Below are 16,015 nucleotides of genomic sequence, written 5' to 3'. Positions count from 1 at the left end.
GTGCTTTTCTGCTGCTGCTGGGCGTGAGAAGTGAAAGACCGGGCAAGCTGTTGGCATTCTTCGGCATAAGTTGCGGCTTGAGAAAGAGTTGTAAATTCGGAAGCATCAGGGCGGTAAGGTAGAATGGTGTCCATTGTGTAAGAAGGCTCACGGCCGTACAGGAGAAACTACGGCGAGAATCCGGTGGGGGCTTGAGCAGCGGAGTTATAAGCGTATGTGACAAAAGGGGAGAACGCGGTCCCAGTTAAATGGTCGGAAGCAACATACATGGCCAGCATGTCGCCGAGGGTGCGGTTAAAACGCTCAACCATGCCATTTGTCTGGGGATGGTAGGCGGAGCTGGTGCGGTGAATGACGTTGCATTCCTGAAGGAGAGCTCCTACAACTTCAGAGAGGCAGGCCGGACCTCTATCACTGAGCAGCTCTTTGGGCGCACCATGCCAAAGAATGATGCGATGGAGAATGAAGGATGCAATGTCGTGGGCTGTAGCGGATGGTAAAGGCGACGTTTCAGCGTAGCGTGTACGGTGGTCGATGGCAACGATGATCCAGCGGTTCCCGGTTGATGTGCTGGGAAGAGGGCCATAGAGGTCGATGCCAACATGCTCGAGGGGCTGCGCTGTGCAAGGCAGCGGCTGCATAGGAGCAGCGGGTCTGCGAGGTGGATGTTTTCGTCGCTGGCATGCGGTGCAGGACTGAACGAACTGGCGGACATAACGGCGGAGAGCGGATGTCGTAGACGGGTGAAGGTCTTCAAGAATCCGACATGTGCACACTGGAGATCATCAAGGTAGGAAGAGCAAATGAAGGAGCGCAGATGTGTCAGGGACCAGCGTGCAAGGGACAATGGCGAGGCATTTGAGTTCCAAAGAGTGGCAGCAGCACTCAACAACGGAGAGCTGTCGGCTGGCACAAGCAAAGACCCTCTAACCACTTGACTCGTCTTCCTGCAGGAGGATTGCGCCGAGCCCATCTTGGCTGGAATCCGTGTGTAGGATGGTTGGAGCCGATTCATCGTAATGGGCCAACGTAGGAGGCTCGAGGAGGGCGTGCTTGACGTCAAGGAACGCGAGCTTTTGGGCTGGTGTCCAGTTCCACACGGCATTTTTGGTTGGTTTATTAGGGTTTAACGTCCCAAAGCGACTCGGGCTATAAGGGACGCCGTAGTGAAGGGCTCCGGAAATTTCGACCACCTGGGGTTCAACAAGCACTGACACCACACAGTACACAGGACTCTAGATTTTCGCCTCCATCGAAATTCGACCGCTGCGGCTGGGATCGAACCCGCGTCTTTCGGGCCAGCAGCCGAGTGCCATAACCACTCAACCACCGTGGATGCCACATGGCATTTTTCTTCAGCAGGGCGGCGAACGGAGCGCTTCGCTTGGCAAAGTCCGGAACCAAGCGACAAAAATAGGAGGCGAATCCAAGGAAACTTTCAAGCTCCTTGGGAGTGGTTGGAGCTTCGTAAGCTGCGAGCGCTTGCAGCTTTTCAGCGTCGGGACGAATGCCATGCCAGTTCACGACGTGACCCATGTACGTCGCTTCCACGAAACTGAAGAAACAATTTTTTGGTTTCAAGCGAAGCCCAGTATGGTAAGGGCTTCGAGGACAAGTTTGAGGCATCTTTTATGTTCTTCAAACATAGCCGCGTAGACAATTATGTCATCCAGATAGACCAACACCATAGTCCACTTCATATGGCCAAGATGCGGTCCATGAGGCAGTGGAAAATGGCAGGAGCATTAGAGAGACCGAAGGGCATGCGGTTTAACTGGCAAAGGCCATCAGGAGTCACAAACGCAGTTTTTTCTGCGTCGCTGGGGTGAAGAGGCACCTGCCAGTAGCCCGAAAGCAGACCTAAGGTGGAAAAACAGCGGGCCCTCTTTAGGCGCTCGAACGCGTCATCGAGGCGAGGCAACGGATACATGTCGAGATGGATAATAGCGTCTAGCTAGCAATAATCGACGTAGAAGCGGAGTGTTCCATCCTCCTTATGCACAAGGATGACAGGGGAGGACAATAAACTAAAAGAAAGGGCAATGATGCCCTGGTCATGCATGTTGCACACGTGCTGCTGGATGACTCGCCGTTCGGCCAGCGCTACACGACGAGGTTGGTCACGAATGGGCCCGTGGCCTTCGGCGTCAATCCGGTGTTGAGCTCAGGAAGTGCTCCAGAGCTCGCCGGTGCTGACAGCAAGGCAACTGCAGTGCCCGAGCAGCAAAGCCTTCAGAGAGGCGAGCTCCGCGCTGGTCAGGTTGGGTCCAAAATTGAATGTTTCCTACGGTTTGAATGTTTCCTATGGTATGACCACCGGCGCTGGACAGTGGTGAGGCCTCAGTTTGCAGAGACGCAACCAGCGAGCCAGGGCAAAAAACTGACGCTGTGCCCAGCTGTGCGCCGGGAGTCAGCACGAGAGGTACATGGCTGATGTTAAGCTGAAATACGTGGGCCTCTCCTTTGAGTTGTGTTGTATTGGGTTTCATGGCACATAGGCAGCTAAGGTCATCATGCGCCAGGCTCAAGCTATAGAATTGGTTTTCTGTAGAATGTTTAGGAATATGAAAAATCATCGATGGTGTAGATGTCCTAAAAAGATTGTACTGCCTAGTAATTACAGAAGAAATCTGGAAATAGCTAATGGTAAAAGCCCCAGAGAAGGTCAGGTAGCCTCAGCGGCTATCCTTGGCTGGGCAAGGATCCTGAGGCTCCCAACCAATGAAATAAAAAGCCTCAGCCTTCGTCTGAATGAGAAAGTGGCTGAGGTGTATCATGTAATAAAGCGAACCAGTGGTTCAAAATTTACAGTTTTTCAAGTACCCCTGCTTCATTTGAAAAAGCAAAAAACAGAAGGTATGTTAACAATGGCATTATCATCTAAGAGCAGTGCTGGATGAAAAGGAATGCATTCATTATAAAATTGAGTAAAATACTTTTTTCTTAGTGCTTCCAGTTTCACGCATGAGAATAAAATGTGATTAACCGTAACATCATCTCCGCATTCGCATACAGGTTTGTCTTGTTTTGTTAGCAGGAAGTTGTGCGTAAGGTGCGTGTGGCCTATCCGGAGACGGCATAAAATCACTTACTTAAAACGTTCCTGGTGCACACGATTTAAATTCACCCAAAACCGGCCTTACCAAGTGTAGTTTATTATTCACTTCGCCGCTCCATGCCGACTGCCATTTTTCTCTTAACGCTGTACCAAGTCTATGCAATATTTAAAAGGTATATTTACTTTTTTTATTTCTTTGCCATGAGCTTTAGCAGTGCAGTAATCTGCCCTCTCGTTGCCTCTTATTCCGACATGACTGGGAACCCAGCAGAATGTTATGTTTAGTCCTTGAGCTGTGGCTGTTACTATCTTGTGTATGATGTCACCAAGAATCGGAGTGACTGCATTTCTAGAGTGCAGAGCTGTAATTATACTAAGGGAGTCTGTGTAAATAATACTGTTGGTGAGGTTCTTGTTTTCTATTTTTTCCACGGCCACACAAACTGCGTAACATTCCGCGGTGAAGATGGATCAGCACTGTGGAAGTCTACTGTTTTCTCCGATTTCCCTAGGACCACTGCGCTTCCTACATAAACGTCCGTTTTTGAACCATCTGTATAAAACTGAGTAAAACTACCGTATATTTCTTCAATGCAAGGAATTCTTGAACTATATGTTATGGAGTTCGTTTTTTATAGAACTGTGTAAGAGTGAGATCACAGATTGCAGTAAAATTGTATCATGGAGGCAGTGGATCTCTTCTACGAGCAATGTCAGGTAATGTATCTAGTATGCCGAGGTTTTGGCACTTCTCTTCAAAACGCAGGAGGAGTGGCCTGATAGCGAGTGGTTTGTTCTTACACAGTGCTCTAGACGGGCACTTTGTGACTATTGGGTAACATAGGTGTTTGGGCAGTGAACAGATTTTTTAAATGTATGAGCATGTGACCATGGTTCTTCTGTCTGTATGTGACTGTTCATTGATTTCTACATAAAGAGTATTTATGGGCGACGTCCTGTAAGCACCAGAGAAGATGCAAACCTAAATTATGTATTGGATCTAGTCGTTTCAGGTACTAAGGTCTCGCTGACCTGTAAACTATAGATCCGTAGTCTAAGGTAGAGTGTACCACGGAGCAATAAATTTGTAAAAGTCCTATCAGCACCCCAACGTTTACGTGACAGTACTTTGAGTATATTTAGGGATCCGGAGGCTTTCTTTTTCAGTGCGTTTATATAAGGCAGCAAAGTGAGCTTTTTGTCAAAAGTTATCCCTAGAAATTTGTGTTCATTTTTGACGGGTGTCTGTGTTCCGTTCAGGTGTATAAATGGGTCGGCTTGTATGCCCCGTTTCAGCGCGAAAAGGATGGCTACTGTTTTTAGTGTGAAAAACTGGAAACCGTTTCGATCTGCCCATGTCACTAGTTTATTCATTGTCAACTGTATTTATCTGTCGCATGTTGCTATGTTTGAGGATGTGCAGGTTATTTTGAAGATCATCAACGTACACTGGAATTAATTTTTATAATAAACAATGTCGTGCTTAAAATACACCCCTGAGAAACCCCGTTCTTCCTGGACAGGGTTGATCCCAGGCGTACTTGAAATGAGCAGTTGGAAAGGAAGTCAGTGAGGCAGTTTAACATCCTACCACGGATACCTGGGTCGCCCAGGTCGCGGAGGAACCCAAACCTCCAGGTTGTATCATACGCTTTCTCCATATCAAAGAAAACGGCAAGACAGTGCTGTTTATGTATAAAAGCTTCTCTTATTGTGTTTTCGAGGCGAACTAAATGGTCTGTTGTTGAGCATCCCTTTTTATAACCGCATTGATGGGCATCAAGAAGTTCGCGGGATTCAAGGACAAATGTTAATCTTATATTAAGGACACTTTCGAAACATTTCGCGAGACAGCTTGTGAGGGCTATCAGCCTTATAGCTACTTCGGGAAGTTGATGGTTTTCCAGGTTTCAGGAATGGCACTATGATGGCTTTCTTCCACTCCTTAGGTATTTTTCCTTCGGTGAATATTTTGTTAAAGAAATTCAAGAGTGCCTCTATGACAGGCTGGGAAAGATGGGCAAGCATTTGATAGTGCATCTGGTCAGGTCCTGGAGCAGTTTTTTTCCCGGCAGACAGTAGGGTACCGATTTCTTGGAGAGTAATTAAATCGTTGTATTGTTGATTATCACCTCCACTTGTTGGAAGCCTGTTTTTCGGCAATACTTTTATATTTCAGAAATGACTGCGCATAGTGAGATGAACTAGAAACTGCAGTGAAGTGTTCCCCCAAAATGTCTGCCTGTTCCCTTATGCTTGTTTGTATGCCAGGTGTTGTCAAAAGAGGAATCGTGAACAATGAGAAGTTACCATTTAATTTCCGAACTTGTTCACACTTTTTTTTTGTTATTTGACAGCTTACAGATTTTTAGTGTTTTGTAGCTGACGATGCTGACTGCAACCGCCTCAAGTTTTGTTTTGAGCTTCATTTCTTGAGCAGGGACGCCGCTTCGAACGACAATTGCGACGCCTCCCGAGAGTCGATTTGCCTGCTCTCTATCGCGTCTAAAAGTTTTATAATGTTTCAGGATATGCACATGTGGACCAAGATTGGTCTCCTGAAGACATAAGACTATGGGTAACATTGACCCTAAAATATCTGTTATGTCACCGCAATTCCGCATAAGTCGTCTACAATTCCACTGAATTAAAAAAAAGCCATGTTTATGTTTTTGAGAGGAAATGAAAGGGGATTTACTTAGGTGGTGGGTCCATTATGAGGGGCCTGTCTTCTTTTCGCTCAAGAAAGCTGTTCCGCCGCTGCAAAGTGGGCAGACTGGGAGTTATATCCATCACCTCGCCAGAGGTGCTGGAGAACAACGTAGCCGCGGTCGTGTTAGTTTCAGGCCTCCCCCGACGGGGGGAAGTTCTGCGGGATGCCAACCCATGGACCGGCACTCCCTGCTTTGGCAATGGCAGGGCAGCTTTCGCTGACCCTCCCCGGGGCGTGGATAGCCCTACCATAGGCTCTGTGAAAGCAGCCTTGGCAGGTGCCGGAGTGCTGTGTGGTGCTACGCCCCTGCACACCACATCAGCGAAGTTTTGTTTTGCTGTGAAAGAGAATGTATTTGTAAGCGTAAAATGCCTTCTCACTTCTTTAAATAAAATGTTTTCCTTGGTCTTCATGGTGATTATCTCTTTCTTTCTTCAAGGGCGGACATGCCCTGGAGTATGCAGTATGGTCTCCTTCACAGTTTGCACAGCCAGGGGCTGCGTCACATCCATCAGACTGGTGGTCATTTCAAGCACATTTATTTTTATTTTTTTATTTATTTCGATATACTGTCAACCCTAACCGAGGTTTTTACAAGGGTGGGCGCACTTCAAAAAATACACAACTTCTAGATAAAACACTTATAGAACAGTAAGCAGCTGTACAATGAAAAGGATAGGTCTAGTTAAAGCAAGACAAGAACAAACAAATTCGAGGTAATCAGTTATACAGAACAAAGTGTATATCACCAACATTTTAGTAAAATTTAGTCAGTTTTGTGGCAATATACTCAGCTCGGCAAGCTCCAAAACTTAGTGGACTGCCGGCTGCATTACAATCGAAGCATCAAGGACATTCCATTCGCGCACTGCTCGCGGAAAAAAGGAAAAATAGAATGTGTTATTGCAACAAAAAAATTCTAAGATGATGTTTGCGGCGGGTGATTCTGGAGTGGCTTATATTGACAAAGTCTTCAAAGTTAAGCTTAAATGAATTGTGCAGAAGCAAGTATAGGAATTTCAAGCGGTGCAGTTTCGATCGGATAGATAAAGGCTGAAGTCCTGCGCAATGCAAAAGTTCAGTAGGTGAATCTGTGCGTCTGTACTGGTTATAGATAAATCGCGCAGCTTTTCGCTGCACACTTTCCAGCGCGGCTACGCTAGTACCTGTATAAGGGAACCATGCATAATGTTAGCATATTCTAATACCGGGCGTATAAGCGTAGTGTATGCCAGAAGCTTTATTTCAGGAGGCGAGTTGTTCAAGGCACGTTTGAGGAAAAACAGCTTGTTCATTGCCTTATTTGCTACATATTGAACGTGCGTTGTCCAGTTCAGGTCGGATGAGATAAGGATGCCCAGATATCGGTATTCCGTAACAGTTCATAGGGCAGTGTTATCAGAACCATAAGTGAACTTAAGCGGAATTTTTTTCTTTGTGACGAACATAGAAACAGCCTTGTCTTTGTTAATGACCATACTCCAATCATGACACCACTGAAAAGATTTATTCAAAGAGCTATTTAGTTTGGTCTGGTCAGACTGATGTTTAATTTCATGATAAAGAATGCAAACGTCTGCAAACAGTCTCACTTGTACTTCATTTTGGAAAGTTATATCATTAATAAATAGCAAAAATAAAAGAGGCGCCAGTACACATCCTTGGGGGACACCAGCTACCACGGGAATAATGTCGGAGGTATGTCCGTCGAATTGGACAAATTGGTAACGTTCAGACAAAAAACTGCTGATACATTGTGTGACGGGACCATCAGCAATTAAATGCTGGAGTTTGTACATCAATTTTTGGTGCGACACCCGGTCGAACGGTTTGGAAAGGTAAAGGAAAATTATATCAAATTGCGACTGATTGTTAATACCTTGCGCAAGACCATGCACGAATTCAACAAGTGGAGTTATAGTGGATAGTCCATTCCTAAACCAGTGCTGGCAAGGGTGGATTAGCTTTTTAGCCTTTACGTATTGAGTCGGAAATTTTAGGATAATGTGTTCCAGAATTTTCCCACATGCACATGTCAGAGATATGGGTCGATAATTATTCGGGGAGTGCTTGTCACCTGATTTGTGGGCAGGGATTACTTTGGCGATTTTCCATTCAGAGGGAGTACAACATTCACGAATTGATTTCTGGAAAAGAAGACAAAGATATTTGCTACAAGGCTCGGCATAACGTTTCAGAAAACCATTAGGAATGTCATCTGGGCAGCTACTTTTCTTTTCATCAACATTTAGAAGCAAGGACAGCACACCAGCCTCAGAAATCGTACGCGTACCAACGAGATGCTCGTGGCCATATTGCTATGCCGCAATCTGGCCAACGTGGTTTTTATCAACAGTGAAGACCAATTGAAAATATATGTTGAACGAATCTGCTTTAAGTTTGGCGTCCAGAGATGACATGGGAAGACTTATCTTTTGCTTTGTGCTCAAGTAACGCCAAAATTTGCTTGGTGCAGTTTTAATAAGGTTTTGTAATGTAGTGTTGTAGAAATGTTCTTTTGCATTTCGAGTTGCATGTTTAAGTTGCCTATTTAATAAATTAAGGCGAGAGTGGTAGTCAGGGATGGTGCGAAATTTGTTCCGCTGTCCGAGTCCTTTGATCCTTCGTTTAATATGAATTATTTCACGCGTGATCCAGGGATTCTGGTTTTTGACAACTTTTCGAACTGTTGGGACGAAGCTTTCCATGCAATGCATAACAAGATTTTTAAAAAACTGCCAGACGCTGTCAATACTTGACTGCTTATCTAGACATAAATGGAAAAACTTCTCGTATTCATGGACGAGATAAGTCATAACAACATCATCATTGGCCCTATTAAATGCAAAGACACGTTTTTCAGCACGATCCGGGCTAACAAGGTTAGTTATAGGCAATGTACACAGTATTAATTCATGGTCTGATAGCCCTTGAAGTGTTTCTATTGTTATGGCACTGCCTGGAAAGTGATCGTTAACGAAGAATAGGTCTAGAGTAGCGCTGGTTTGGTTATGGACACGAGTCGGAGTATCACCAATCTGCGTAAGGTTGAACGCGAACAAGAAATCTATCATGAGGTTATTTGTAGCATTTCCGGGGCTAAGAGATTTCCAGTTAATATCTGGTAGATTAAAGTCCCCAGCCATGACAATTTTGTCGCCGGGGGTATGTCTAAGCATGTAGTCAAACAATGGGTCTAGATACATTGCATCGGAATTTGGAGGCCTGTAGACAGCTCCAAAGTGAACAACGCCATCGGTTAAATGGATCTTGCACCATACAGCCTCAACACCTGCCACTTCCGGCATGATGGAGTATACTATTGCTTGTTTAAGAAGAATTGCCACGGCCCCACCTCCAGATTGTCTATCCTTCCGAATAACTGTATATTCGGGTGGGACAAATTCGGAGTCTGAAATGCCAGGATGCAACCATGTCTCAGTGATGGTCATGATGTCAGGCTCAATAGCCAGCAAAGTAGCCTCCAGTTCAGGTACCTTATTAGCTATGCTGCGGGCATTCAAGTTGAGGAAGGTAATGCTTCGGCTTTTGCTTCTGGTCATTCGAGACTCTTGTTGCGGTGTTTCGTTTTTTGTTTCTATTTTTACAATGTCGTTTCGGGCGTTACCCCAAGCAAGCAGTTGTCCATTTATTTGCACTTTATCGTAGGTTAAGAATACCTTTTCTTTGCGGTCGCGATTTTCTTTTGTTCGGTCCCAGATTTTTTTTCTGATATCACGAACAGCATGTGAAAAATCTTCACTAATAGAAAAGCCAGAGCCTTTCAATTTCGAGCATTGTTTGAATATGCTGACCTTATCACGGTAATCGAGAAGTTTCATGATTACAGGTCTGCATTTTGTTGGATCATCTTTGTCTGGTTTTACAAGCCGGTGTATTCTCTCGATTCCTGAAATATTAAGCCCTAGCAGACCCTTAAATACGATATCTTTAGCAGATTGGAGCAGCGTTACAGTAGCTTCATTCGCATCTTCTTCAATGCCGTACACAATGATGTTAGAACGACGACTTCTATTTTCCAGTTCATCAATTTTTTTTGTCATAGCTGCAAGGTTTTTCTCGAGCTCATCTACTCTCTTTGTGCAAGCCGATACTTGTCATTCGAGCCCAGTTGATTTTTCAAGTTTCTTGTCAATTGCGCTTAGTTTCTGGTTAGTGACAGTTTTCTCCGCCTTGATTTCTTTAATATCATTCGCAATGGCCTTCAGTTGATCGGCAAGCGAAGAGTCCCCAGGGCCGGGGTTAGATTCAACATCATCTCCCAGTAACAGAAGAAATCGCAGTGAAAAACAGATGCACAGGAGTACATCCACAAGTGGGCACGGGCATGGCAGCAGTATTAAGCAGACATTGTTACTACGAAATGATTTGCCGTAGCATTTCCTCACCTGGACGAGGAACAAGAGAGGGTTGGTGATCTGCATCTTGACGCAGCTGCCGTGCCCACTGCCGAGTAGACGGTCAGTGCCTTGATTTATAGAGCCAAATGTTGGTGCCGCTGGCGATGAGTTTCCTGGTTCCGACACAGTGCCACCGACGGCCACGACACTGTAGTAATGGTGATCCACTGAAGCTAGATGCGGTATCAGATTTTCACGGACGCCGCAGCAAAGTTGAAGCCGGTCTGTCGGCGCATTGCTGGCCAGTGCAGGCCTTGTCATCGCCGGCAGCAACCCAAGCGATACCTGGACGGGGAACAAGAAAGGGTTGGTGATCTGCATCTTGACGCAGCTGCCGTGCCCACTGCCGAGTAGACGGTCGGTGCCTTGATTTATAGAGCCAAATGTTGGTGCCACTGGCGATGGGTTTCCTAGTTCCAACACAGTGCCGCCGACGGCCACGACACTGTAGTAACGGTGATCCACTGAAGCTAGATGCGGTATCAGATTTTCACGGACGCCGCAGCAAAGTTGAAGCCGGTCTGTCGGCGCATTGCTGGCCAGTGCAGGCCTTGTCATCGCCGGCAGCAACCCAAGCGATACCTGGACGGGGAACAAGAAAGGGTTGGTGATCTGCATCTTGACGCAACTGCCGTGCCCACTGCCGAGTAGACGGTCGGTGCCTTGATTTATAGAGCCAAATGCTGGTGCCACTGGCGATGGGTTTCTTGGTTCCAACACAGTGCCGCCGACGGCCACAACACTGTAGTAACGGTGACCCACTGAAGCTAGATGCGGTATCAGATTTTCGCGGACGCCGCAGCGAAGTTGAAGCCGGTCCGTCGGCGCATCGCTGGCCAGTGCAGGCCTCGTCATCGCTGGCAGCAACCCAAGAGTCACGAATTTTTTCCCTCTCTCTCTTGTCGATGTTGTTGCATCCAGATGTTGACGCAGAGTGGTAGAGGGCGGGTCTCGTGAGTGACCCGGGGGACGTACTTCGCGACTGGTGAGTTTTGAGACAGGCGTGCAGGTCTTCTGACGTTGGCACTTGGAAAGGCTTTCCTCAAAAAGTTATTTATTACAATATTTACAAAACTGATTTACATCTGCCGAAAGATTTCGGCCTCTTCGTTTTAGCTAAAAAAGACAAAACTCCAAACTCTCGCGACTCCGGACCACCGTCGGCCACCACACGGCCAACCTGCCCGGCCGCCGCTCAAAGAACTCGCGTCTCCAACTCCGCGACCCCGGGACCACCACTGGCCGCACACGACCGATCTGTCCGGTTGCCACCAACCAACCTCCCGCGCTCTCCTTAGCGCGCCCCCATCTTCTTGTACTCCCGCCAAAACTACACCCTCAGCCAATAGGTGACTTTCCCGCCACCTTTCAGACGCAACATACTATCACAACACAAAAGAAAAGCACACAATATAAAACACATGCCTTGCAATGCAAAAGAAAAGCACAAAATATCGAACACACGGCTCGCTGCAAGCTGCCGTGGCTAACTAGAAAAGTGCCACAACGAGGGGAGAGAAACCATTTACGACACATGCGTTCTGTTAACCGCTCTGGCCTAGGGTGCCCGGATGCCCGCTCGCCTCCGGCGCTGGCCCATCGAGCAAGCTGCCGTGGCTAACCAGAAACATGCCACAACGAGCGGAAAGAAACCCTTTACGACACATGCGTCTGATCAGACCATTCTCCCCTCGCTTAGGCCGAGGCTCCCGAAACTTGCGTGACGCCACCCTGAGAGCCTCTCCCTTTTGTCGGCGTGTTCCCCTGCTCCCCTTCGGCGGCCCACCCCACGCCTTACCACGATGTACGCCAGCTGCGTTGTGACACCTCCCCTCTTCTTCTCCATTCTTTCTCCCCCTATTTTTTTTTTTGTGCCAGTTCGAAAAAGAAACATGTTTTCCCCCTAGGCTGGCTCAGGACGCCGCACCTCTCTCTATTGCGAGAACGCACTAAATCTTCCCCTCAAGATACACTCCGAAAAGGAATACAGGCATGCAAGTATATGAAAGCAGGATACACTGCTACACACCACACTGTACGCCACAGGATCGCATATTTAAAGTGAAGGCAAAGTATTCAATAAGCATGCATAAAAATAAACAGAAAAACAACAACAGTCCACCGAGGTGAGCCTCGAACATTGCTGCTCTCAAGTTCCAAGCTCAGGGGTTCCTTCTGCTTGACCAGTTCGTTATAGTCCTTCACTGTTAACGAGCAGTCAATTTCGCTTGCCAACTCCTCTGTCACTGCGCACAAGATGGCAACATGTGGGCCCTCCCGATCGATTCTTAGCGGCACATGCGCGAGCTCAGCCTCAATGTGATGTCCGAAGGCTCCCTTCAATGCTACTCTGCCTCGTGAATCTACCCTTTCCTCCAGCAGGACGGATGGGACAGGAACTTGAAAGCAAGTCCTGCCCACGCCAGCTGTACACCTCAACCATAACCAAATATGACGCAACTCAGGGTAGTTGGTCACACAAGGTTAACCCTCGCTGCCAGGAAAAAAGGAAAAACCAAGAAGTGAGTATAGGCGATAGGAGAGTTGTGAGAAAGAGATAGGAAAGTGAAAGATGGAGGGGAGGATAGGAAAAGGCGACTGCCGATTTCCCCCGCTCAGGTCAGGCCGGAGGTGCCGTTCACAGGAAGCAGGGGCCAAAGTGGTGTGTTGCCTCCGCCGAGGGGCCTTAAAGGTCCAAACGCTCGGCATCGGCTCAACCACCAGGATCCCCTTTTCCCTGGACATGGCGATGGCCCGTACGGCGAAGCGCGGGTGCTCAGGTCCGTGATGATGCACTGTTTGCGGGGATGTCCCTGCAGATGCTCGGGGACCTGTGGTGTCACCACTCACCAACGCCTGCAAGCTGCAGACGTCCCCCTGCGGGGAGGCCTCTCCTTTGAGCATGGGCAGGAGGCTTTGAGGGGAGGTCATCTTGCGGGCTGGTGCTGAACACCGGATAGGTTCGAAAAGCATGTCCGCTGTGACCGGGCTGTCAAGCTTAGCATGCACCCAAGTTGCCACACCCGGTGACAAAGTCACAGCGGACGCATCGGATGGCTGGATTCAAAGTGGACATTTCGTTGCGAGGTAGCGCAGAAACACTGAGACATGCTTGGTCGCCGACACCAGAGACTGGCACACGCTGACATCGAGGTTGGAAAACCGGCTAAGCCAAGCCAGCCCGCAGAGAGTTTGGTTCCCCCGTGGTTTTGCTGTCGCAAAATTGAGGATGATCCCTGTTTGCTGGCACCACCCGCACCCGAGGACCATTGGCCAAATACAACCTTTGTCCATAAAGTTTCGAGACTGATTTACCGTAAAAACGCGTGTACGGGCCGCACCCCGTATTCCCAAAGGAAATATTTGAAAAAAAAAAAAAAATCCGTGTAAGGGCCGCACCCAAACTTTCCAGGAAACACGCAAGAATAGCCTTCGAAATACATGCGCACAGGAGCTTCGAGGTGCCGCCCATGGATAGCGCCCGAGGCCGCGGGTCATCATCATCATCTTTTCTTCTGTCGCGAGCTTCTGCTACTGTACTTCCGCTATCCGTATCGGCATCGGTATCGCCAGGTCTAACTTTGTTCTGTTCTGGCTGTCAAAGCATGCGTTTTTTGGTGGTTGTGTTAGCGTGGTCGCTCGGCATAGTTGTTGCTCTCGTGCGCTGGCGTTCTTCACTTTTGCATGAACTGCCTCCGAGCATTGTCACTGTTGCACGATGGGCAAGCACCTCAACAGCTACACGGCGGACTTTAAACTGAAAGTAGTGGAGTTCGCTCTCGAACATGGCAAGCGTGCCGCGGGCAGAAAATTTGACGTGGACGAGAAGTGTGTCCGATGGTGGTGCGGACAAAGGGATGCGTTGAAGAATACCAGCTCCAAAAAGCGCGCTTTCCGAGGCAAGCCATGCAAATTTCCTGCGCTAGAAGAAGAGCTGCTATGCTATTCAATGGAAGTGCGGAACAACGTCTACGCGTTGACAACGGACATGCTGCGCGTGAGGGCACAAGCCTTGGCGCGTGCTAAAAGCATACCGCACGAGGACTTCAAGGCTAGTGCCGGCTGGGTACGAAGATTTCTGAAGAGGAAGGGCCTATCATTTCGGCGAAGGACCACGCTATGCCAGCGGCTGCCCCCCGACTACACCGACAAGGTGCTCGGCTTTCAGAAGTATGTCATCGGTCTGCGTCGTGAGCACAACTATATATTTTCGCAGATAGCGAACGCCGACCAGACCCCCGTGTGGTTCGACTGTCCCGAGAGCTGCACAGTTGAACTGAAAGGAAAGAAGAGTGTTTTCGTGCGGACAACCGGCGCGGAGCGCCAACGGTGTACCGTTATGCTGTGCGTCACCGCGGACGGGCGGAAGCTGTCTCCCTATGTCATCCTGAAAAGAAAAACGATTCCTAAAGGCGTTTTCCTCAAGGGAATTGTAGTTCGGGCCCAAGAAAAGGGCTGGATGGATGATGAGCTTGTGCTCGACTGGGTAAAAAGCGTTTGGGAGAAGCGCCCAGGCGCCATGCTGGCCTGACGATCGCTCCTCGTCTTGGACAGCTTCCGCGGTCCCTTGACGAGTAGGGTTAAGGAACGCCTGCGCGGTATCCGCACAGACATGGCCGTGATACCGGGCGGCCTCACCGGCATGCTGCAACCCCTGGATGTAAGCGTCAATCGGCCTTTTAAGGTTGAATTTCGAAGGCAGTATTCGGAATGGATGGCCAATGGCAATCACGACGAGACGGCGACAGGGCGGCTTAAGAGGGCACCGCTCGCGACTGTGCTTGGATGGACTTTGTCCGCGTGGAATTCCCTGTCGACCAACATTGTAACCCGGAGTTTCAAAGTGACCGGAATTTCAAACAGTTTAGACGGGACCGAAGACGGCTTTCTGTGGGCTGAACATTTACCTGAACACAGCACCAGCTCGGAGTCTGAAGACTCCGTGAGTGATGCCTGAACGGTAAATAAATGCCGCGCATTCCAGGTTGGTTTGCTTTCACTTGAAAAAAAATTTTTTTTTTCGAAAATCGAGTGTATGGGCCACACCCCAAAATTTTCCCCCCGAATCTGGGAAGAAAAGTGCAGCCCTTACACGCGTTTATACGGTATTTTCTTCTCTAGAAATGATTCCCCAAAACAAATGTTGGTGCGTAAGTGTAGCGCCATCTTTCCGGGCTAACCTGAGCCATTTACGTTAATTGCTGTGGCAGCTGCTAGAGCTGGCACTACATGTAAAAAAAGACGTCACTAGTCATCTGCGCATTCCACTGTGAGTGAATATGGAGAGATGGACGTCCACCTCGAACAGCGTATACACATAAAACTCCGTGTGAAGGTTGGCAAGACAGCCACACAGACGTATGAGCTCCTTCGTGACGCTTACGGCAAGAAGAGATTATTGCAGGCGCGAGTTTTCGAGTGGCACAAGACACTCGTTTCAGGCAGAACGCAGTGGAAGACGACACAAGGCAGGGGCGCCCCTCACGGAATGAAAACAACGTGGCTAGGATCAGGGAAATTGTACAGCAAGACTGCACCATTACAGCCCGCATGCTATCAGATGCTCTCGACATTAGTAAGACAACATGCCACCAAACTTTGCGCGAGAACTTAAGGAAACGAAAGCTGAATGCCAGACTTGTGCCTCACTCCCTCACCCAGGACCAGAAGGACACGCGGGCATGTGCGAGCGCTGATTTGCTCTTTGAGGCAGGGAAGGATGCTGCATTCGTCGACAGCATCATTGCTGAATACAAAACCTGGTGTTTTCAACGCGATCCTCAAACAAAGAGGCAGAGCGCCGAACGGTGGTCCACAATCTTG

The 16,015-nt window shown here is 48.2% G+C and overlaps 1 protein-coding gene and 1 pseudogene across 3 annotated transcripts in view; both read right to left on the bottom strand.

The window, feature by feature from the left end:
- The window catches only part of LOC144110057 (MICOS complex subunit MIC60-1-like), a 95,265-nt gene that overhangs the window by 14,223 nt on the left and 65,027 nt on the right, over nucleotides 1-16,015 (bottom strand). The window lies entirely within an intron of this gene.
- On the bottom strand, nucleotides 6,428-10,810 carry LOC144110048 (uncharacterized; annotated as a pseudogene).

Source organism: Amblyomma americanum, chromosome 1, assembly GCF_052857255.1.
Source record: "Amblyomma americanum isolate KBUSLIRL-KWMA chromosome 1, ASM5285725v1, whole genome shotgun sequence".
In the NCBI taxonomy this organism is placed as follows: Eukaryota; Metazoa; Arthropoda; class Arachnida; order Ixodida; family Ixodidae; genus Amblyomma; species Amblyomma americanum.
Note: the sequence above shows the minus strand (reverse complement) of the source record. Positions and strands in the feature narration are given on the sequence as shown.